This window comes from Helianthus annuus, chromosome 8, assembly GCF_002127325.2.
Source record: "Helianthus annuus cultivar XRQ/B chromosome 8, HanXRQr2.0-SUNRISE, whole genome shotgun sequence".
NCBI classification, from domain to species: domain Eukaryota; kingdom Viridiplantae; phylum Streptophyta; class Magnoliopsida; order Asterales; family Asteraceae; genus Helianthus; species Helianthus annuus.
Window position 1 is genome coordinate 146,960,774 of NC_035440.2, and position 24,427 is coordinate 146,985,200.

Here is a 24,427-nt window from a genome sequence, read left to right on the forward strand (position 1 = left end):
TTCTTTATGAAATTTCCTTGTTACACAAGTGTTTGCACACTTGTTTAGTTACTATAAATGTGCTTCTTTCATACAAGATCTGGGTCATGACAAAACTAGTATTTTTCACTTGGTTCTTCCGAAAAAAAACCCACTTGTAGATCTTTGGATCTACAAGTTTACAACTTCATTTTACAAGAAAAATTATGTTTATTCAAGTTTCAAGTTCATGGTGGATGGTTTCATCATCTTTCTTATTTTAACACTAACATACTACTGGTTCATGTTCTTGAACATGATCTAGTATGTCTTGATGATGATCCATCCCACTTTTAGTAACAAACAACATCAAATAATCACAACTAGACAAGATTCACATGATTTACACAAATAGCTTCTCTATATCCAACTTATTTCTCTTATGTTCAAGACTTTAAGTTTTGTTCTTTAGTATTCTTACTTTTAACCATTAAATCACCTATTAACCACCATAAACAAGATCAAGATGATGATTAGAAACACTTACTACTAGCTCAAGGCTAGGGAAGAAACAAGAGGTAAATGTGGTGGATAAAGAAATCTAGAGCGGTTCTTGCACTTTCGAAAGCACCGGGCTTGTTTGTATGTCACCTTGCACCCTTGAGTATGTAAGAAATGGTTGGAATGGAGGTTGATGATAGCGAGATGGTGGTGAGTGGGTTCGGCCGTAAGGGGTGTAGAGGGAAGGAGAAGGAGTTGTTGCTTGATGTGTGGAATGAAAGAGAGTGGTGGACTAGCATACTTATTTATAATCCAAGCTCCTAATATCCATCAAATAATATGTCTCTAATTCACCAACATTAGCCAATTAAATAATCATGCAAAAATGGAAGTGGGTCACCCCCTTGGGTGACCGTCAAGTAGGGGGGGTATGGGTTGGGTGGTGTAATGGTAAGGTTATAAACTAGTTGAAATCAAAAGGGTTTAGTTAATTGGTTAAGTCTGTTAATTAATATAGTGGGTGTTAGGGTATTCGGGGACCCTAGCTAGCTCAGAAAAGTGAAAACTATCTCTTTGGCAATATTTTTATGTTCCGGGTAAAGTCCGGTTGTTCGGTTTGACACTGTTCCGTTAAAGTGCTTAATTAATCCGTAAAGTGTCCTAAATATATATTTTTGTAGCATTTTTAATTCTCAACACTTAGGAAATTATAACGGACTATTTATTGACTTTTCTGCATACTACTAGTATGTTAACAAGCATATGTAAGCATAACACAGATATCAGGAAGCTGTTAAGTAATTTCACACAGTCGTCAAGCACTTTAATTATCAATAATAATACATGGAATTTTGAGGGTTGTCACATTTGACGAATTATTTTTTTTCCACTTAGACATGTGACCAATACACGCAAGAGGCGCATGATGTACTATATTTATCCAAATATATGTCAATGTTCTCTTAAAATAGAGTATTAAAAAGGAACATGGTGCCAAAAGGAAAGTCTACGCCCAAAGAGGGGTTGGTTAATTAGCATCTTACAAATTAAGTGGAACTAAAGTTCTTATGGGACGACATGAGGTTATTGAGATGACACTAGTGACGGTACTGATGGTGTGGGTAGTTCAAGTGGTTCAAATCCCAATAGACTATGAATGGGTGGCAATGTCACAGCCGAAGATGTGACCACACAAGATTTTAATTATAAGGATTTCCCAGACTGTAAGCCGCGAGACCTCATTGGTACGGGAGGTGTAGTAGGTTTTGTCTGCTAGATAAAGACAATGAAGTCGGTTAGCCGTGCTAGTAAATGTACCCCTGAGTAAATTATTAGGTGAACAAATAGTCTCCTGGTGAATGCAACATTAACTTGGTAGAACCTCCAAGTAAGAACTTTAGGGAGTAATACAACAAAGAGGTTGTCACAGGAAGAACTTAAGGATCTTATGCGAGATGAGTATTGCTCGCTGACCGAAATTCAACGGTTGGAAACAGAATTCTAGAACTTGACCACGATTGGAGTCGATGTTGTTGGTTACACTCGATGTTTTGACGACCTCTCAAGGGTTGCCCCATACTAGGTAACGCCCGGTTTCAATATAATGAGCGTAACATTTAGGGTTTTAGCCCCTGGGATCATGATCACAACATTCCACCCCACCTCGATTACTCAAGTAGTAACTCTCACCGTTAGCCTCACCTAGGATGCAGTGGGAATGAGGAAATTGTCAAAGAACTGTGCTGAGAAAAAGGAGAAACATATGGAATCTACTAGCGAAGGGAAGCGAAGGTACTCACACCTTAGGAAAGGTTCAAGAGTGAGCAACGAACGAGTGGAAACTCCATAGACAATTGCTGCCATAGACAATGATGGCACCAAGAAGTACGCTAATAACTTGCCAAAATCCTGAATGTGATGAGTGAAACTTTCATCTTGGGGGCACTTGTGAAAGTGCCAAGGATAGAAGTGTGGTGAGTCCAGACATGAACTAGAAACTATTAAGGTAGCAACACTCAAGAAAGAACAAGGAGGTTTTAAGTGTGGCGTGAAGGTCACTTCAAACATGGACGTATGAAGAATGAATCAAACTAGTGAACAAGTGTGGGAGTAATTAGCACTATGGATATTCCGCAAGATTCCAATGTCGTCATGAGTACGTTCTACCCTACCCGTGTCATGTATCAATTCTTTTGATACCAACTCTGAGCTTAGCTGGTGTCTATAGGTGTTAAGAATATACACAAATTAGAGTTATGAAAGTTAGATACACCTTACTCTATCCAGTTAGCTAATGGAGAATTAGCTGAATCAGGTAGAACCAGTAAGGGTCACCGGTACATTCCTGATAACCCAACATCTAGCATCCCTTTTGTTCAATACCGGTGCCAATTTTTAACCTCACCTCCATAGAATTTAAAAATATACTTGGCCACAATCGAGTAAACTAGACGTCCACTCATTCTATAGGATTGGAAAACGGTAAAATTAGTTGAGTTGGGAGAAGGTGTAAAAGGATGCACTTTTGAACTTGGAGTACGGAGATTTAATACCGACCTTTTACCTGCTCGATTGGGTTGTCACGACGTAGCTTTTAGTATGGACTCGTGGTCCGAAAACCGAGTCAAAGTGGTTATTATAATAAAACTATATGCATTCCCCCTGTCTTATTAAGAGACGTTCATAGTATGCGGAGAGAAGCGCGAGACACCTGACGAATCATCAGTTGTATGAAGGCCAGAATTGCCTACCAAAAAGGTTGCATAGCCTTTCTAGCTCATGTGGTCGACAAGAAAATGGAGGAGCCAAAACTAGAGGAAACACCCGTTGCGAAGGAATTCCCCGAAGTCATTCCTGAAGACTTGCAAGGATTACCTCCGCAATGAAAAGTTGATTTTCGCATGGATTTGATGCCGGGAGCCGCACAAATGGAAAAATCACCGTATCAGTTAGATCTGTTAGAAATGCAGGAGTTACCTACTCAGCTGCAAGAGTTGTTAGATAAGGGATTTATTAGACCGAGTTTCTCACCTTGGGGAGCTCTGGTGCTATTTGTGAAGAAAAAGGGACGGAACTTTTAGGATGTGCCTTGACTATAGAGTGTTAACAAGCTAACCATAAAGAATCGGTATCCATTGCCGAGGATTGATGATTTGTTCGATCAGCTACAAGGCTCAGGTTATTACTCTAAGATCAATTTGAGATCGGGATACCATCAGCTGAGAATACAAGAAGAAAGCATCCCCAAGGCGACTTTTAGAACTCGTTACGGTCACTACGAGTTTCTTGTTATGCCATTTGGCTTAACAAATGCACTAGCGGTGTTAATGGATCTCATGAACCGCGTGTGTAAGCCGTACTTGGACAAATTTGTAATAGTATTTATCGATGATATACCAATATATTCACGATCGAAGGACGAGCACGAGCAACATTTGCAAGCTACCCTAGAACTCTTGAAGAAGGAACCGTTGTGTGCAAAGCTGTCGAAGTGCGAATTTTGGATTCGGGAGGTGCAATTCTTAGGTCACATGGTGAACAAGAATGGAATTCATGTTGACGCTGCCAAGATTGAAGCAATCAAGAATTGGGAAGCCCCAAAGACGCCAACTGAGATACGACAATTTTTGGGATTAGCGAGCTATTATAGACGATTTATAGAGAACTTTTCAAAAGTTGCTCAACCGCTAACGTCCCTAACACAAAAGGAGAAGAAATTTGACTGGGGAGAGAAACAAGGGGCAGCTTTTCAACTACTAAAAGATAAGCTTCGTGACGCGCCTATTTTGTCCTTACCCGAGACACCGATAACTGTCACACCACTCCAAAACCCCACCCCGCCTTGGAGGCGTGACATGCCCAGGATCATAGCCACCAATCATATTGAACAAGCATGTAATTTAAGTAAATAAAACCAACCACAATACAATTGGTGTCAAAACATAGTTTGAGTTTACAGCGGATGCAAAACATAAGTTTAATATAAGTTTTCCCCACAACTACCACGGCTCCTTGTGTTAGCTCCTTAAGCTAGGGACCTAACGACCTGCAAGGCATGTAACAACGAGTCAACAACAAAGTTGAGTGAATTCACAGTTGGTTCACTGGCTTACTATCCCGTATCGCGGTCTCCCAGACATGTGTGCGAAGGTTAGTATCCGTATCGCATCGTGTCGCGGCCCTACAGGCATGTGTGCGAAGATTAGTGGAGTGGCATCCTACCTCTGGAGGATGGCCGTGCCTTGTAGAAAGTTTGTGAACTCACCTTTGCTTTTGCTTTGCTCGGTTTGCTTATTTTCTTTGATTGTAAGTGTCACACCCCGGCCGCGGTAAAACAACGAAAGCCGCGGCGGAAACGCCGGGGAGGTGAGTCGCGACAGAATTATTGTTTCAACAACCATGGCAAACAAAGTTTTGTATTATTAAAATTAAAGTTACATTGTCTTTGAGTTCAAACTAAACTAACATAATAACTGTCTTTTAAAGTCACTAAGGCCCAAGTCCGCCTAAGTGAAGCACAAACACCCTTATGCATTAGCACCTGAAACACATGTAAAAATAGGTACGTCAGCATAAAAATGCCTGTGAGATACATAGGTTTTGTTTATGCAGATTCATGACTTGTATTTGAAAGAAGAGTTTAATAAAATGTAGTCATGAACCTTGTAAAATGTTTTTCTTTGTAAAATCATGTGAAAATCGATATGAAAATCAAATGATAATGAATGAACAATGCATGGTTAAATAAATAACCGAGTGAAAATGAGTTTCTATAAAATGTGTACTTTGTAAAACAATGTCTTGTTCTTGTATAAAATGTTTCATGTCTTGCCCAAGTGATTCATATAACGCAACAATGTATACTACAATAAAAGCACTTATATATAGGATGTACCAGCGGCGTATCCACCATGCTTTCATCATATAACACATAGCCCCGTTACATAAGTCACTTATCAATAACCAACCAAAATGTCTTGTTCCATGTCAAAAATGTGTATGTGTAAACCATGTATAATGTCATGTGTGAAATGTTTCATGTATAACCAAATGAAATGCATAGTAAGTAGGAAATCATCTACTTAACTATGTAATGATGTCTAATGTGAAAACAAATGTCATGTATGGTGAATAACTAGAAGTTACTCAACCCCATAGAAAATGTACAAAACAATGTTTTTGAATAAACCTAAGTTTAAATCAAATATTATGTTTTGCAGAAAAACAATGCTTTATGATTACAAACATTTATGCAGTAATGTTAATCGCATACATTCAAGCCTTGCGACTGTGGCGACAAACCCTTAAACGAATTAAAGGTTTATCTAAATTATGTTGTCGGATTCTGTCATCCCCAACTTCCAAACAAACCTAGGAAGTCGGAAACGGGAGTTGTCAATTCCTATGGTACCGTTACATAGTCCGAGCGGCATGATCAATGTTAATGAATGTATTATTGTCCCGATTGAACATACCAAATGTCATAACCAATGTAGCATGTGAAAACCATGTACTAGGTATGCTAAGTAAACATGCCTAGTAGAAATGTTCATGTAAAACAATGTGCTAGCATGCTCAGTAAACATACATAGCAGAAATGTCATGTAAAACAATGTGTTCCATATGCTAAGTAAACATATGCAACAAATGTGTAACAAATCAATGTGCTAGCATGCTTAACATACATAGCAAAACACAATGGAAAACATGTACTATAAGTGTACTAGGTGAAACTAACATGTTTATGTCATAAAAGCATGAAATGCACAAAAGTAACATGTATGTACATGTGTATCACCCCAAAATATTTGAAAACGGTAAAAGAGGGGAACTATGTACTCACTTGGGATTGCTAATTAGTCTTGAGAATAAGACCAATTTAAGCTCCAAGTATCACGGAATCAACCGGCACCTAGTATAGGTAACTATGTTAATAATGGCTCCTAAATCGGGAGATAGGATAGAATGAGGTTCTATAAATCAAATGAGTAATTGAACTCATATGGTATGATTTAATAGGCCCTACATTCTAATTGGAAAGCCTACCTAAGTGCTTTTGACCCGTTTTGACCCATTATGGTAACATAAGTCACTATAATGCGTCATTAGCGTAAAACTATGTTCGGATGGTTATCTATGTGCTATGTCAAGTCTTACATGCCCAATTATCCCTAAACATGTTACTAAATCAGATTACAAGTCAAAAATATGTTCACATAGTCAAATTACGGATTTATGCTTCAAAAGGGCATTTTGGTCATTTCCTATGGGCATACAAGCTAACAAGCATATGACTAACCAATCCTATGTGATCATAAGGTATAATCTCAGTGGTTATTCCCTATGTAACTATGATCACTAAGTGTGCTTGGTCGGATCCTAAAGATCGACCAAACGGGTCGGGTTCGAAAGTGTAAGCAGTTGTTTAGACCGCTTAACTTACGTCCCTAAACAAGCACAAACTAATAGTGTCGAGTTAGACATGTCAAAACATGTCTAACCTACTGATTTGGTATCAAAACAAAGTGTTTTGATACCCTAAAGTAGTTTCGTTGCAAAATGCGTGCTAAAACGCATTTTGACCGAAACTTTGACTCGACACTACAACTAGCTAACGTGGTAATCAGTAGCTATAATCACGAAGGATTATAATTATCGTGATTACAATCACGTTTCAAAGTTCAATTGAACTTTGACTTGACCAATTGATGGTCAAAACCGAAAGTCAAACTGTTGGCCAAACGTTTGACTTTCTGCACTACATAAGGAAAAAAGTCAATGAAAGAATGAAAGAATGCTCACTAAGGGTCCTTGCTATCTTTTCTACAAGAAGACAAAGTCCCAAATCAGCTTAGAGAGCTTCCAAGCAGATGTAGAGAGGAGAAGAGAGGAATGAGCAAAGAAATGAGTGAACTTGGGTGGCTATTTATAGTTGTTGGTGAAGAACAAGATCATTACAAGTGTTTTAATTAGCCATTAAGCAATGTAGGATCGTTTGTAGACCCGAACGAGTCGTTCAGAGGTTGTCTCTTGCGTTTCAGATGCGGAATAATAAGAAATGCAAGTAGATATAGCTTGTTCTTCCTCCTAACTGCTTGTTTTATTGAATTGAAACGTTTTACAGCACAATCTTCACACCGGCAGAGCTTCGGCGTGGAATCCGACTATCACTACTGAGGACCGCCCTAAAGACCCCTATATATAGACTGTTGGGTCCGCTTATGTGACACTTGTCCATAAGAGCGGACCACCATAGTCCACATAAGCGAACCATAGTGACAAATAAGCGATCCTAAACCTCTATGTCCCTATGAGCGGACCTAGTATATAAAACATATACACACTCCTGTTTTCTCGTAAAACGTGCCCTATGCTATACAATACGATGTAAGATCTGATCCTAGAAACCTAGACGCAATCAACAGATGTAGTGCACTAACAGACTCCCCCTCAGATGTTGATGGAGTTGCCAATACACCTTGACTCCAACACTGTGTCTTCATATCTTCAGTCTAGATCAGTCTCTGGGCTTTCTCCTCTTTTCAATCTTCAGACTCCCCTTCTCGATTTACTGGTATTCTGTTGTTCTTCAGTAACATCTTCAGGGTCGTTGTCTGGCCTTAAAACACTCTAATTCTCTTGATCAGATCTCTTGATTCCTTAAGTTCATCAGCATCAACGATGTACGTAATCTTTTAGGATCAAAATCTGACTCTACTCATTCTTTCAGAATCGATCAACCTGGCTTCAACAGAGATCTTGAGGAATCAAAACCTGGCTACCTGCACAACCTCAAACCAGAAATAAATTTTCTAATTTTATCACATATCAAATACCTGTGTATCAACACATGACTTCCCTCATAAACATCAACCAAGACTCTCTCTCAAATTTCTATGATGAACCACTTGAAAAGGTTAGATTTAACAACAACAGTTTGAATTACACAAACACTCCCCCTCAAATGTTGTTCTTCATGTTTAGCACTCGGAATTTTGAAAATCAGTTTTCCAACGTCAGTTGTCGAAAATCTTTTTGACTTTTTCAAAATTTAGCTAAAACACACTAAAATCTTTTTGGATTTTCAATATGAGGAAATAAAATGCAAAGAATGAAATATTTACAAACAATATTTTTGTGAGTTCGTGCAAGAGGATCATATCAGTTTTGAGACCTATCACCAACACTGTTAAGCTTGATTACATCTTAAGCTTTAAACAATTTACCTAGATTGTCAGTATGTTTGTCCACTTAAATTCTCAACACAAATTTTAATTGATTCGAGATATGATATTAATGTTTTAGAGACTTAAACTTAATTGTGTATCACTCCACTTGAATATACTCCTGTATCCAGATCCCAAATATTCAGTCTTACAGGTGAGTATACCACAGATGATATCTGTAAAGGGGTTAGGTGCGAAACCGTGAGAGCTCAGGTCAGAACTTCCGTTCAGCAGAGAGATGACGGCTCGACTTTTGGTGGGTCCCCTTTAGAGGATCTTTTTTACAACAGCAATGACTATCAATTTTATTGTTTAATCAGATTGCTGAGGGCGGTGCTTTTTCAAGCATTTGCAGAAAGTATTATCCGGGGACTAGGTCAGTACTTCCATACAGCAGAAGTCCCGGGATAATACTCCAGATGTCACTGAGCATAAAGACCTAGTATCTCAGAATACGGGACCTTTCAAACAAGATTTCGGGGGTTACCCATATATTCAAGAATAGTTACCCACGAATTAAGCAAGTTTGAATTAGGTTTATATCTCGTTTCAACTTACTAAATGTGCGAAAATCTACTGACACATCCGCAGTAAGATTGTTTATCACATTTTAACTTTACATTTCTTTAGCGTGCCGTGATAGTCCACTGATGTACTTATCATTTCCTCTTTTTCGCAACAAAACTCTTTTTATGAATTTTATCATGTTTTTGTCTTTTTCAAATTTTCAAATGTTTTTGGATTTTCTGAAATTTCTACTCCCCCTAAAATGCAAACACATTTCAAAGGAAATTTGAAAATAAAAGACTCTTGAGCCACTTGAAAAAAAACATAGAAAACAATACAAACTGTACAGAAACTTGACAACTGACATCGAATCACATCAAATCGCCATTCACTCAGCATAAACAATCAGAACTCCCCCTATCACAAACTATTTTCTCATTTCAGATTTCAAAACACTTAAGTTTGTTTTAATCGAAATGACTTTTCCGGAAAATGAGTTTGTGTTGATAAAAACCACTTGTAGGTCTATCATTTTAAAAACGGGGACGTAGTTCATCATCTTGTCTATCTTTTGCCATGAATTGTAAATTAAGTACAATTTAATGTCCCTGATTTACCATTTTCACTTTAAAACCTTCTGTACCACTTGTAAAAATACAAACATCTCAAAATATAACCACAAATACCACTGGTAGAATCAAGATTACCACTTGTAGGAATGTTACGTCTACATCACCATTTTACCAATTAGGATGCCGATTCCTGCTTCGCAATTACCAACCTGGAAGCTCCGGCGTAGTCCTTCATCCTGCAAACATTAAACACATTTCAAAATCTTACAAACAAACTTTTCAAATACTAGAAAGATGCCGATTCCTGATCCACGATATAAACTTGGGATCTCCGGCATAGTCCTTCGACTATCATGGAAAGCAAACTTCCATCCAAGTCTTTTCAGACTTGATGGCTTTCAACTCTTGAGCCGTAGGGTTGTATGTTGCCTTTTTCGTTGCATAAAAATCTTTAACTCCTTTAGCTCTCCCACTCAACATTTTACCAAATATCTTTTTAACATTCCCGTTGAATGTTTTCTCGACATCAAATTCATTTTTTTCTTTGTAAAACTGATTAGAAATTTCAGTTTTTCCCACTTTCTTCTTTACTTGCTCAAACTTTAATGATGGAAAATCCTCATCATTCATTGAGATCTTCTTCTCAACCTGTGGCTCTTCTGGCTTTGTGGAACCAGATTCATCGCCGACATTCACATCAACTTTCTTTGCAACCCACACCTGGTTGTCTTTTCCTTTCTTTTTGTAAAAATTCTTTTCCGAACACTCACCAACCTCAAATTTTGAATTCTCAAAAATTTTAGGTCTATTGGTTGGTGTGTCAACATCAACAACTTTCTCTTTCAACTTCTGAGAAACTCCCTGTTTTGATTTGTCACTATTCGAGCAATTCCATGCAATGTGGCCAGTTTCATTGCATTTATAACAGATTCTAGTCTCTCTTTGATAACAGATATCAACTCCATTCTTCCTTTTCTTAGCAAGAAACTCTTTATTTGACTGTCTCCAGAACGGTTTTTGCTGTTCCTCCTCAGCACTTCCACCTGACACAAATTCAGATTTTGTTTTAGAATTTTTCATATTTTTATCATTTTCTGGTGGAACAAAACCAAGACCTTTCTTTTTGTAGCTACTATTCTGGTTAGATTTCTTTTGAAAACCAGGACCAGAATTGTTGCCTTTTTTCTTATTTAAACGTTGATGAACTCTAGAAGTGTATTTTTTGGATTTTTCAAGACTTTTCAAAACTTTTAATTCTGGAATATTAATCTCTATTAGTTTGAAAGTTTTGTTTATTAGTTCCGTTTTAATACTCATTATTGGGAACTCTTTATTGTAATATAATTTGTTCGAACCATTCAAAGTATACACAACTTCGAATGTTTCATCATTCAAATCTGCCTTTGACAATAAAAATTCTTTACTATAAGACCGTTTATCCGACGAATTTTGACTGTTGACTGACGACTTTGACTTTCCAAACCCAGATTTCGACTCAGACTCCTCATCAGTATCCAACACCTGATCAACCACCTTTTTGATTAGTACAGACTCATGATCAGTATCAGACAAGGTATACGTGACATCTATGTTATCTGGTAAATCGTCAGTTGTGTCGGTTTTAAGCTTTATATTGACTGCTTTTTCCAATTGCTCCTCATTTGGTCTCCTAGGTGAATAACCATCCCAAATCGGAGGCGAACATTTGTTGTAACTAACAGTCGATTTCTTACCACAGTCTTTCTTGTCTTTTAACTTCTCATCTTTAAAAGCTTCCATACCTGCAACAGTTGGGTAAATACGATCAATGAGATAATCAGAACTAGAATAACTTTGCAATAACCGTCTAATTCTCTCATTCTCTATTTTCTCTGTCTCCAACTCTTGCTTCCACTTAGCACTCTCTTCGATGTAGAAGTTTATTGCCTTTTGTTTTGTCATTAAAACTGCATTCAACATCGTCAGTGCTTGTTCTCTCTCTGAGTTAGTCTTTTGGAGACCAGTTACTGTTTTATTCAAAACATCGTAAGATTCTTTCACATAGTTGAGATTGAACAATAACTGCTCCTTCTTCTTCTCATACTCAGCTATGATGTCGTCTTTAGATGCACAATTCTTGCAAGCTTCCAAGCACTTCTCACACGGCTTGACGACTTCAACAATCTTTTCAACTTCGATTGTTTTAACAACTTCTACCACTTTTTCTACTTTAATCACCTTTTCTTCATCTTTCACAACCTCAGTAATCTTCTCAGCTACACTTTCAGCGTTTTGAATATCATCTTCGGATTTAGATTGTTGTTCTTTAGCAGCTCGTTTCTCCTTCAGTTTCTCCATTCTTTCTGCAAAATAAAAATGAAAACTTTCAGGAGAAAGATGAGTTTTTGCAATATTTATATGTTTTTCTTCTTCATCATCACTACTGCTGTGATCAGGTGATTGATCAAACTGTACAGACTCATCAGAATCACCATCTGATACATCAGAATCAGGCGGTGTTTTATCAAAAAACAACTTCTTTTTCTTGAATATTTTCATTTTGTACATTTTCATCAGAACTTTGTGATTCTTCATCTGAACCCTGTAAACCTTCATCTGAACTTTCTGACACTTCCCCAGAATGTTCTGAAAGTTTATCAGTACTGTCTAAACTTTCATCAGATGACAGACTTTTCATCTCTGCTTTTCACAGTCTCTCCAATAGATTTCATCCAAGTAGCAAACAAATCTGGCTCTCGGACAATCTTGGCAATGAAGGCTTTGAACTCTCCCTTCTTATCCACAAACATATCCCAACTGAAACCTTCTGGTAGTTTCTCATCATCTTGATCACTAATGCGTGCTGCTGTGGCTTCAGATGATATGTAATTACTCCAGCTGAAATCTACCAAACATGCTCTCTTCGGATCTTTAATCTTTCTCCCGTGAGCGGTCTGCGGTTCTTGGGATTGACCAACTTGCTGATAGATAGCTTTACGATAGTAATCATCTTTCCCGAATGGATTTTGTGCTCCGTTAGCTTCTCTTCCTTTGCACTCCCGTTTGAAATGGCCTTTCTCCCTGCATCGAAAACAAGTAACTTTAGATTTATCAAAACCTAAAGTAGAGACATGTGCATCAAGAAAGTCATTTCTCCTGGTAATGGTTTTGAATTTCTCAGCTCGTCGAAGAACACTGGCAAGACACCATTTAATATCCATGAGTTCCATTTCTTCGGCGTCTATTTGATCGTAATCCTCTTTGGTAAGCATAGGATTTCCGATCCGACTAGCAACAAGACCCTCATAAGATAACAACACAGAACCCAAAAGTGCCATGTGATCTTTCAAAGTGTCTTCAGAGAAGCTTTGACCTTCTGGAAGATTAAGAGCTATGTTGCACTGAATTATGTATCCATTTCCGGTTTTTGTACTCTGAGACTGAAAACTCGTGTTAGTCTCTTTCGGATTCACACTCGGAAATGATGAAAACCCGCTGCTACTCTTGTTTGAACCTTGATCAGCTTTTTCAGATGAATCACCAGCACTGAATGCAGTTTGTATCTTCGGACTTCTTTCAGAATCAGTGACTGGAACACTACCCCGGTAGTACATCTTTACGTCCTGTTGACCACTCGGCCTGTTCATTCTCGCGATCTTTTGCTGCTCAAGATCCTGACTCTCAATTTTCTCAATAAACTGTGAAATTGTCAGCCCGTCATATACACCAGTATTTTTCAAGATCATCAAATATGTTCCCCACTCTTTCTGCGGTAACGCGTCAGCCAATTTATCCACCCATTCCTCACGACCTTTTTCAACTCCCAACATCGATAACGATCGCACCAAATGGCAGTATCTTTCGATTAGCTTTTTAGTATCCTCTCCCGGCAAACTACTAAACAAATCGAATTCTTTCTTTAACAGTGCTTTCTTGCTCTTGATCATGTTTTCACTTCCCTCGAATTTAACCTTAAGAGCATCCCATATCGACTTAGCAGTTTTGTCGTGCTGTAACAAAATGAATATATCTTCCTTTATAGCTTGCTGCAACAAACTGATCATCATTTTCTCGGCTCTATACATTGCTCTTTCTTGATCAGTAAACTCGGATATCTCTTTAATGACTTGCAAATCTGTTCGAGGCAAAGTATACTTCTTCAATATGCATTCCCATGATCTGAGATGATTTGCCTGAACCCAGTTTTCAAACCGATCCTTCCATCCATAATACTCCTCAATGCTCATCAATCTAGGGGGCTTTTGAGTCGTTCCCGTCTCGTTTTCTAAATTCATTGCTTGAGCAATTGCAGCTGGAGTAGTCGATGTAGCAAAAGCATTATAAAACTCGGAATCCATATTGACGGATGAATTGACAAAAGAGCGGATCAACTAAATTGTCCAGATAAGCGGATGTCCGTTCGAGCGGACTAGGATACTGTTCATACGAGCGAACCAGACTGTAATTTTGGAGCGGACCAGACTTAATGTCTGTTCGAGCGGACCAGAGGCTATTCGATCGAGCGGTCCTGAAGGTTGTTCGAATAAGCGATCCAAACTATGACTTTGGAGCGAACCAGAACCAAATTTTGAGCGAACCAACTGAAATTTGTACGAATACGCGAACCAGAAAGTGACCTAAGAGCGGTTCATGATGACGTCAGTACGATCGATCCATAAAACGAACATGTTTTGACCAGTTTTTAAGCTGTATTTCTGCCTGAATTTTTCAAGGGTTTGTCTAAGTATGATTATACACAATCTGTGAGTTTTTGAACGAAATTCGACCGTGAAATCTCTCGAAAATGAGAAAAGAAGGTGTAAAAGTGAGAAGAAATGATGAAATCCGGCTATAATCTGCAGAAAACCTCCTCCTAGGCTCTGATACCAATTGTAGGATCGTTTGTAGACCCGAACGAGTCGTTCAGAGGTTGTCTCTTGCGTTTCAGATGCGGAATAATAAGAAATGCAAGTAGATATAGCTTGTTCTTCCTCCTAACTGCTTGTTTTATTGAATTGAAACGTTTTACAGCACAATCTTCACACCGGCAGAGCTTTGGCGTGGAATCCGACTATCACTACTGAGGACCGCCCTAAAGACCCCTATATATAGACTGTTGGGTCCGCTTATGTGACACTTGTCCATAAGAGCGGACCACCATAGTCCACATAAGCGAACCATAGTGACAAATAAGCGATCCTAAACCTCTATGTCCCTATGAGCGGACCTAGTATATAAAACCTATACACACTCCTGTTTTCTCGTAAAACGTGCCCTATGCTATACAATACGATGTAAGACCTGATCCTAGACACCTAGACGCAATCAACAGATGTAGTGCACTAACAAGCAAGAAATCATGGCCCTCCAATTGTCACAAGCAGGTACAAAGCCTTGGTGACCACTTAACTTGCTTAACACACCAAGAAATTTACCATAACAGCCCCAGAAAATCAAACAGAATGCTAAAATTGAGTTTCTGGTCGCTGGGCTGCTGAGGCGCCCCACGTAAGAATTGGGGCTGGGCTTACGCGCCCCGCCTGAGCCCCCAGATCAGCAAACTTTCAATATTTACAGTTTAGGTCCCTGCATGCAATCGAGTCCATTTCAGGCCTTTTTGACCCCCGTTAAGCCATTTTCAAGGCTCTACAAGGTCAATAAAGTTTTGAGGACTCAAAATATGCTTGGAACATTCTCGGATGTCGGCTCGTTTGGGCGTACGGTCGGGTTGTTCGGTTAATTACGACGAAACTCAAACGGACGTAAAAACGAACCAAATTGAGCGACGAATGGAATTTTTGCATGTCGATCACTAAAATAAAAATATTTTAGTGTGTACAAAAATTTTGGATGTCCAGATGTGGCCAGAACGTAAGATATGCGCGAAAATGCAAACTTACGCCGTTTTTGACACTTTTAGTCCCTGTAAGATCATGTAAGCATGTTTTCGCACACCGAACCTATCAAAGCTTATTTCTAAGCCATGTTTAGGTTATATATGGTATGTTTAACTTATGATCAAGTTCCGGACTGTGCGTTGCCTTACGAAACGGCAGACTTTTGCAAGTTGACGCAAATAGTCCCTGAGAGCGAATAGACTTGTTTTTGCCATACGAAAGCCTTCAAAACTTATTTCTAAGTTATGTAAAGGTTATTTAAGGTATGTTAAGTTTATGATGATGTTCCGGAGTGTTTGTCGCGTTTTACTGATCGTGTTAACGCATCAGTTCGCGTATAACTTTCTAGAAAGCGATATAGAGTTCAAAATCGATCAAATATTAACATGGGCACAAAACCAAACATAAATGGCAAACATTGGGATCAAAACACACTGTTTTATTAATATTGTATTGTTCGGAGTCTGTAAAATGATATCACAAGCGGAGATGTCACAGTAAGGGTATGGGATAGAGTTTAGCCTACTAATAAGCCTAATAATCTAATGCACATCAAATTAGGTAAGTAACCAATACAGCATTTACGACAATTCACGAGATTAAACCCTCACAATGAATGACAAAGTGTAATACTTAACAATTCAGCGTATTCACAACGAATAACATAGCATAGTCCGAAATTGGATAATACTCAAATATTCAAGTCGAAATCACGACGAATAACAAAGTACAAACTCAATTTGAGCAGCACTTAAACAATCGTTGGATAGTTTCAATCGATTGGACGTTGAATCGTAGCAGCGATTGAATTATTACCCTGTTTGCGGCAGCGATTCGTGAATCGTGTGTGTTGTGGAGTATTTATGCTATAACTCAGCGTGTACACTGAATTTTTCTGTCGTTTTTGTGCCAGAAATCAAGTGCGAATGCCCTCTATTTATACCCGAATTTTGACCCCCCTCGCGTGACGCGACGGGGTCACCTATGGGCTTCGCGTGACGCGGTGGGTCATATCCTATCATAGGGTAGCCACGTGTCCAACTAGCCTTGGCGAGTCGACGGTTTTGACCAATTAGATTTCTACAACGAGTTATGTGGATAATCGTCAAGTAGGAAATATCCCCCCTGAGTTTTAGGGTTCTGAAAATTTTAGGGTTTGTGCAGAATCACTTGAGGATCTTAATTAGGGTTTCCTATTGGACAATAAATCATAAGAAATAGTAATTTTTAATGAGGGTTGTTACATTCTCTCCACCTTATTTAAATCTCATCCTCGAGATTATTCGAATAAGTAAGGATACCAGTACTAATCTTTTATGCTCGAGAAACTTAACCTGTCTTCTATCTAAAGTGGTTTCTCAACAAATCTTTAAATTTTTCATTCCCTTATAGGTCTTGAAGAGGTACTACCAGCTATTCGTCAGATAGATATTTCTTAAAGTTGGATACATGAAATACTTAGGGAAGACTTAACCTTAGCTGTAACACTTAAAATAAATAACACAGTAAAGTATTGAGTCTTGCACTTGGAGAGAAGCATCGTTGCGGATTACTGTACAGGTTATAGTCCGGTTTTATCAAAAAGCTTTTCCCTTTTTAAAACCAAGTTCACTATAACCAATGGCTCTGATACCACTCTGTCACACCCCTCCAAAACCCCACCCCGCCTTGGAGGCGTGACATGCCCAGGATCATAGCCACCAATCATATTGAACAAGCATGTAATTTAAGTAAATAAAACCAACCACAATACAATTGGTGTCAAAACATAGTTTGAGTTTACAGCAGAAGCAAAACATAAGTTTAATATAAGTTTTCCCCACAACGACCACGCCTCCTTGTGTAAGCTCCTTAAGCAAGGGACCTAACGACCTGCAAGGCATGTAACAACGAGTCAACAACAAAGTTGAGTGAATTGACAGTTGGTTCACTGGCTTACTAGCCCGTATCGAGGTCTCCCAAACATGTGTGCGAAGGTTAGTATCTGTATCGCGTCGTATCGTATCGTATCGTATCGCATTGTGTCGCGGCCCTACAGGCATGTGTGCGAAGATTAGTGGAGTGGCATCCTACCTCTGGAGGATGGCCGTGCCTTGTAGAAAGTTTGTGAACTTACCTTTGCTTTTGCTTTGCTCGGTTTGCTTATTTTCTTTGATTGTAAGGGTATGGGATAGAGTTTAGTCTACTGATAAGCCTAATAATCTAATGCACACGAAATTAGGTAAGTAACCAATACAGCATTTACGACAATTCACGAGATTAAACCCTCACAATGAATGACAAAGTGCAATACTTAACAATTCAGCGGATTCACATCGAATAACAGAGCATAGTCCGAAATTGGATAATACTCAAATATTCAAGTCGAAATCACGACGAATAACAAAGTATAAACTCAATTTGAGCAGCACTTAAACAATCGCTGGATAGTTTCAATCGATCGGACGTTGAATCGTAGCAGCGATCGAATTATTACCCTGATTGCGGCAGCGATTCGTGAATCGTGTGTGTTGTGGAGTATTTCTGCTATAACTCAGCGTGTACACTGAATTTTTCTGTCGTTTTTGTGCCAGAAATCAAATGCCAATGCCCTCTATTTATACCCGAATTTTGACCCCCCTCGCGTGACGCGACGGGGTCACCTATGGGCTTCGCGTGACGCGACGGGTCATATCCTATCATAGGGTAGCCACGTGTCCAACTAGCCTTGGTGAGTCGAAGGTTTTGACCAATTAGATTTCTACAACGAGTTATGTGGATAATCGTCAAGTAGGAAATATCCCCCCTGAGTTTTAGGGGCCCTGATCCTAATTCTGATTGTTCTGAAAATTTTAGGGTTTGTGCAGAATCACTTGAGGATCTTAATTAGGGTTTCCTATTTGGACAATAAATCATAAGAAATAGTAATTTTTAATGAGGGTTGTTACAATGACTTCATGGTTTATTGTGATGCGTCGCATCAAGGTCTTGGTTGTGTGTTGATGCAACGAGACAAAGTCATCACGTACGCGTCTCGTCAATTAAAGGTGCATGAGGAAAATTATACCACGCACGATCTTGAGCTTGGTGCGGTGGTATTCACGTTAAAGATCTGGCGTCACTACTTATATGGTACTCGTTGTACAATCTTTACAGACCACAAGAGTCTGCAACACATATTTGATCAAAAGGACTAAAATATGCGGCAACGACGATGGGTCGAGTTATTGAACGATTATGACTGTGAGATAAAGTATCATCCGGGCAAGGCGAACGTCGTGGCGGATGCCTTGAGCCGCAAGGAACGTGCAAAACCTCTAAGGGTGCTTTGACAACTGTGTTCAGTAGTCGTGGTTCAATGTAAAACAATGTTGATTATTAATAAAACAATGTGCTTTGGTGTTATTATATACGTTCTATGTTATTATGTGTGTATTTATGTTTGGTAAGTTTTCAATTCGATTCGATTCCAATTTCAAGCTCTAAATCGCTTTCTGGAAGGTTACATGCGCACCGATGTGTAAATATAACCAGTTTAATGCAACAAACACTCCGTAATATAGTGACATTGGCTTAACATATCTTAAATAACCTCCACATAACTTAGAAATAAGTTTTGGATGGTTTGGTGTGTTAAAAATCAACTTTGTTCGATCGCAGGGACTATTTGTGTCAAACTGTGAAACTATACCGATTTGTGTAGTAACGAACATTCCGGAACTTGATCATAAGTTAAACATACCCTAAATAACATTTACATAGCTTAGAAATAGGCTTTGAGGTGTTTAGTGCGCAAAAATAAACTTATTTGATCAGTAGGGACAAAAAGCGTCAAAAAGTGCATAAGTTTGCATTTTCGCGCATATCTTACGTTCTGAATATAACCGGACTTCCAAAAAAAATTTATGTAATCATTAAAATATTTTATTTTAGTGATTGGCATGATAAAATTCGATTCGTCGCTTAATTTGGATCGTTTTGGCGTTCATTACGACTTCCGTCGTAATTAACCGAATAACGCAACCGTACGGCCAAACGAACCGACATCCGTGATGTCTTTAAGCATATTTTAAGTTCCCTATACTTTAATATCATTTTAGAGCCTTGAAATGAGGTTAAAGGGGTTTAAAAGTGCCAAAAAAATCAAGTTTTACAAGTGCATGGACCATTTTTGAAAATTCTGGCAGATACATTGAACTTGGTCCAGTTTTTTTAGGCATCCATGGTATTTCAAAACAATGTGCCACACATGGATGGTTTTGATCCTTGTTTTGCAATACCATTTGATGGTTTTAAGTATTCCCATGGTTTTGAAAACCATGTGCCCACATGTAAGGTCTAGATCAAAGCACGTTTTTTAACGAACGATCTTAACGGTTCTAGAAATCCTATATATACCCCATCCATTTCACTCATTTCCCTCACATTTGAATCTGATTCTACACTCTCTAAGTGGAAGTTTGTGCTTCCTACCTGAGAGTGAATCGGGTTCGAATCTTGCGGGGACCTTCTGTAAGTATTCTTTCGCGTTTTTTGTTCGTTCCTATCGTTAAAGTCAAACTGTGTTTGACTTTCTGCTTTGACCAGTTTATGGTCAACGCGAAGTTCGTTTGAACTTCATAACGTGAGCGTAATCACGATGGTTATAGTCCCTAGTGAGTATACCTACTGATTACCACGTTATCTAGGCTCAGTGACGAGTCGTAGTTTCGGCCAAAATGCGTTTTCTCGCGTATTTTGTAACCAAACTACTCTAGGATGTCAAAACCGTTTGTTTTGATATCAAAACCTGTTTTCTAACTTAACTAAACATGTTTCGACATGTTTAGATCGTCACTTGTTAGTTTAGTGCTTATGTAGAGTCGTAAGTCAAGCGGACTAAACACCCGCTTAGACTTTCGAACACGACCCGTTTGGTCGATCATTAGGATCCGACCAAACACTTTAGTGACCATAGTAGCGTAGGGAATAACCTTCGGGGATTATACCTTATGGTCACTTAGGTTTGATTAGTCGCATGATAAGTAGTTTATGTGCCCTTGGTAAATTACCAGAATACCCTTTTCATACATAATTGGTAATTAAGCATATGTAACTTAAACTTTTGACACGTAACTGATTATGTAACATAATTAAACATGTATGGGCATATAATACTTGTCATAGGTGTCACACCCTGGCTTTGCGGAAGCGTGGTTAATTTGGTGTGACTTCTTAATACCATAGCTAAATCATAACCAGCTATATGAATTAAAAATATGCAAGATCATCCATTAAAATAAAAATACCAAAACATTGTCTTAACGGGTTAACACCCAACAACCAAAAACTTGTCTAACATTACAAACCCAAACACAACATAAACATGATTCAAGGACTGTGACTTGTCCAGGAAAGAGTCACATTCCCCGAACCCTGGATGACCCTGGTGACTTATGCAGCGGAAAACATGCCATACCGTGCCAGATCTTTAATTCCCTGAAATACATGTAAGTTGAAAAATCAACAATAATGTTGAGCGAGTTCATGCGAAAGTGAGTAAATAAACCTTTATCTTTATCAAAAACCTGGTATGTAGCAAATAAGGAAAAAAGAGATCACCAATGGTTTGCAAGGCCATTGATATGTGTGAAATGCAAGTAGGAAGGCTCAAACCTAGCAAATTTATGCGTCGGGAACAAAGTCATCCCAAGGTCTGTTATGCTGGACCTGGGACTGGGCTCGCTACACCCAAATAGATCTACCGCTCCTGCCCCTCGGTCCTACCCTGAGGATTAATGACCTCAAGTTTCCGCCTACCCATTCACATGATCTAAAAGTAACCCTCCTTACGCTAACCATACCATGTAATAAGTAATCATAATCATTGTAACATGTATTTCACCCCCGCAGTTAGAAAACTGAAAACAGTTAAGAGAAAAGGGGGACATGAACTCACAGTCAGTGCGTCGCTAAATCAAGCACTCCAAATATCTGAAAGCTGTGCAACGACCTACATGTGCTAATTCTATTAGACGGATGGCCGTGCTTTAGCTTTATAGTTTAATTTTCGGGAAACAGTTAGACAACCGTTCCTTGTATCTATTTGGTAGCTAATCTCCTTCCCAAGGATGGGGGATTTAATACATGCGCGTTCAATTTATAATATTAAGTCTCACTTAATATATTTTACTTCTCATTCCAAAATATAATTATTTTTCTCAAAAATATTATATTTTCTCTACACATAATATTTTCCAAAAATAATACGTTGACAACATACTCGTTTATGAATATTTCCGTATTAAGCGTAAGTTACGTTTTGGCGAGTAAGTGGTAATAGTAATTACCGTTGTAACTTATATGTTTGTCGTGTAAGCGTTTGCATTATTTTGGGTTCGTCAAAGTTTGTAAATATTATTTTTACTCTAAAAAATAATATTTATATATTTTCACAAAATAATCATAAACAGTGTGGTGAAAAATATATTTATCGAATAAATATTTACCACGTTTAGTTTTGTGAAAAATCCCACCTCCGATTATTTAATAAATAAAGTCATGGCGAAATATATTTGAAAATATATCAAAAATAGTCTAACACTTGTAAATAATTCTAAGTGTTAGATTTTAGAAAAATTTCGCCAGAGTTTCCCCTGTAACCGGAGGTGGCCACGCTTTCAAGCGTATCATTTTCTTTTACAAAATCATTCCAACACTTCTTTAAATCAACCAATCAATTTCCGATACTTCAAATTAGTTTCAACACATCAAACTTGTAGACTAGTATGTAAAATCGCATTATTACATGAACTTGTAGTTTTTCCGAAAATCATAGTGTAGATCACCTTATATTTAGTGGATCTATGTATAAAATAGTTTAGTCTTGTAAAAACCCCGTTTTTAGAACAAATCATCCTTTACAACTTCCCGACAACTTTTATAAAAATTGTTACTTTGTCGGATCTTTCGTTTCACAAGTGTTTATACACTTGTAGTTTGTAAAAATCATATTTGTTAACATGTCACCCAACTTTTATAAAACATGATTTTCTCGACACTTGGTTCTACGAATATACCACTTGTACATACGTAGATCGGCTCGTTTTAAATACTATTTTACAAGTCAAAATACTTTTACACAAGTTCATGATTCTCGTGTGGTGGAGTTTCACCTTTTAACCCTCGTACCGACAGAAACAAGCTTATGTCAAGATCTATGATCTTAACAAAGTCGGGTTAAACGATGATAAGAGCCACCACATCGTAGATCGGGCCTCAATAATCAACATATTCAAATACTACAATATTTACACATGTTATGAGCTTTTAACCAACAATATTCGAGTTTTAGTAGACTTTATAGATTCAAAACGCATGATTCCGACTTTTAGCCGTTAAAAATCATATTAACCACTTTAGATACGATTGAGAGTGAGTTTTAAACATTATACCTCTAGCTCGGGGCTAGGGAAGAATCTAGTCGAAAATGGCGTGGATAAAAGCAAAGAAACGAGGTCCTTCAACTTCCGCTTGCTTCAAGGTTCCTTATACGTGATCCGTAAGCCTTGTATATGCTTGAAATGGAGAGATCAAAAGCCGACAATGGATGGATGGTGGAGAGGGGTTACGGCCGAGAGTAGGGAGGAGCAAGAGAGAGAGTTGAGTTGGTGAAATGTGGATGACAAATCTCTAATGTTAAGTGAGGGTATTTATAGAGAAATTCTAGTGCCATAATCCTTTGGTTAACTTGTCATCTAGATATCCACAAAAATCAAATAAAATAATCAACTTTGTACCCTCTAGTTACATGAGGACCAAACCGGCCCAAGGGGGGGGTCACTTGGTTCGATTTCAATTGTTCAGTTAGAGTTTAGTTTAGTTAAGTCGGTTACTTTAGAGATTAACCCCGTTAGTTGCATGATGCGTTATAAAGCGGGTGTTAGGGTAGTCAGGGACCCTAACTGGCTCAGAAAAAGGCTAACAATATTTCTGACAATATTTTTATGTTCCGGGTATTGTCCGGTTGTTCGGTTGGATAGTAATCCGTTAAAGTGCTTAAGTAATCCTTTAAGCGTCGTAAATAATATTTTTAGCGACACAATTTATTCTGCAAAGTGTCAGGAATATTTCCTTATGTTTTGGCACTTTATTAATTTGCTAGAAGCTAGTATGTTGATGAAAGTGCTGTGTTTCGTGCTTAGAGTACGTTTTAGGCACATCCAATCATTACATCTTATTCCTAGAGACGCAGTTCTACAACCCTTGTATCCCTACACACACTATGGGTGTAGTAAAATATTTCTGGCTCATACAGGCCCTTAGAGGCAGTGCTTGCCTGATGCTGGCTATATCAGCATGTTCAATAGGTTATCCGTTCAAATGCTACTGTGCTTTTGTGCATCATGTTTGTCACTAGAGTTTAGTAAGTAAATAATGTAGTGACGGAAATCAAAGTATGATGCAGATATGTACATGTATCAACAGTCAAGTAGCAGTTTATCAGTAATCTCAGTCAAGCACAGTAATTAAGCAGCAATTAATAGTTAATTAAGTCGTACGGATACCTGGTTTAGTGAGGGTTGTCACATTCTCCCCCCGTTAGAAAAATTTCGTCCCGAAATTTTAAGTTCTGCTTGTAGAAGCAGAGTTCTCAGGAAATAATGGGGGTATTTCTCTTTCATTCGGTCCTCACGCTCCCAGGTGAATTCAGGACCATGTCTAGCATTCCAACGAACTTTGACGAGCTTGACACTGCTCCGGCGGGTCTTGTTCACTTTCCAATCCGTGACCTCGACAGGTTCTTCAACGAAGTGGAGCGTGTCATCAA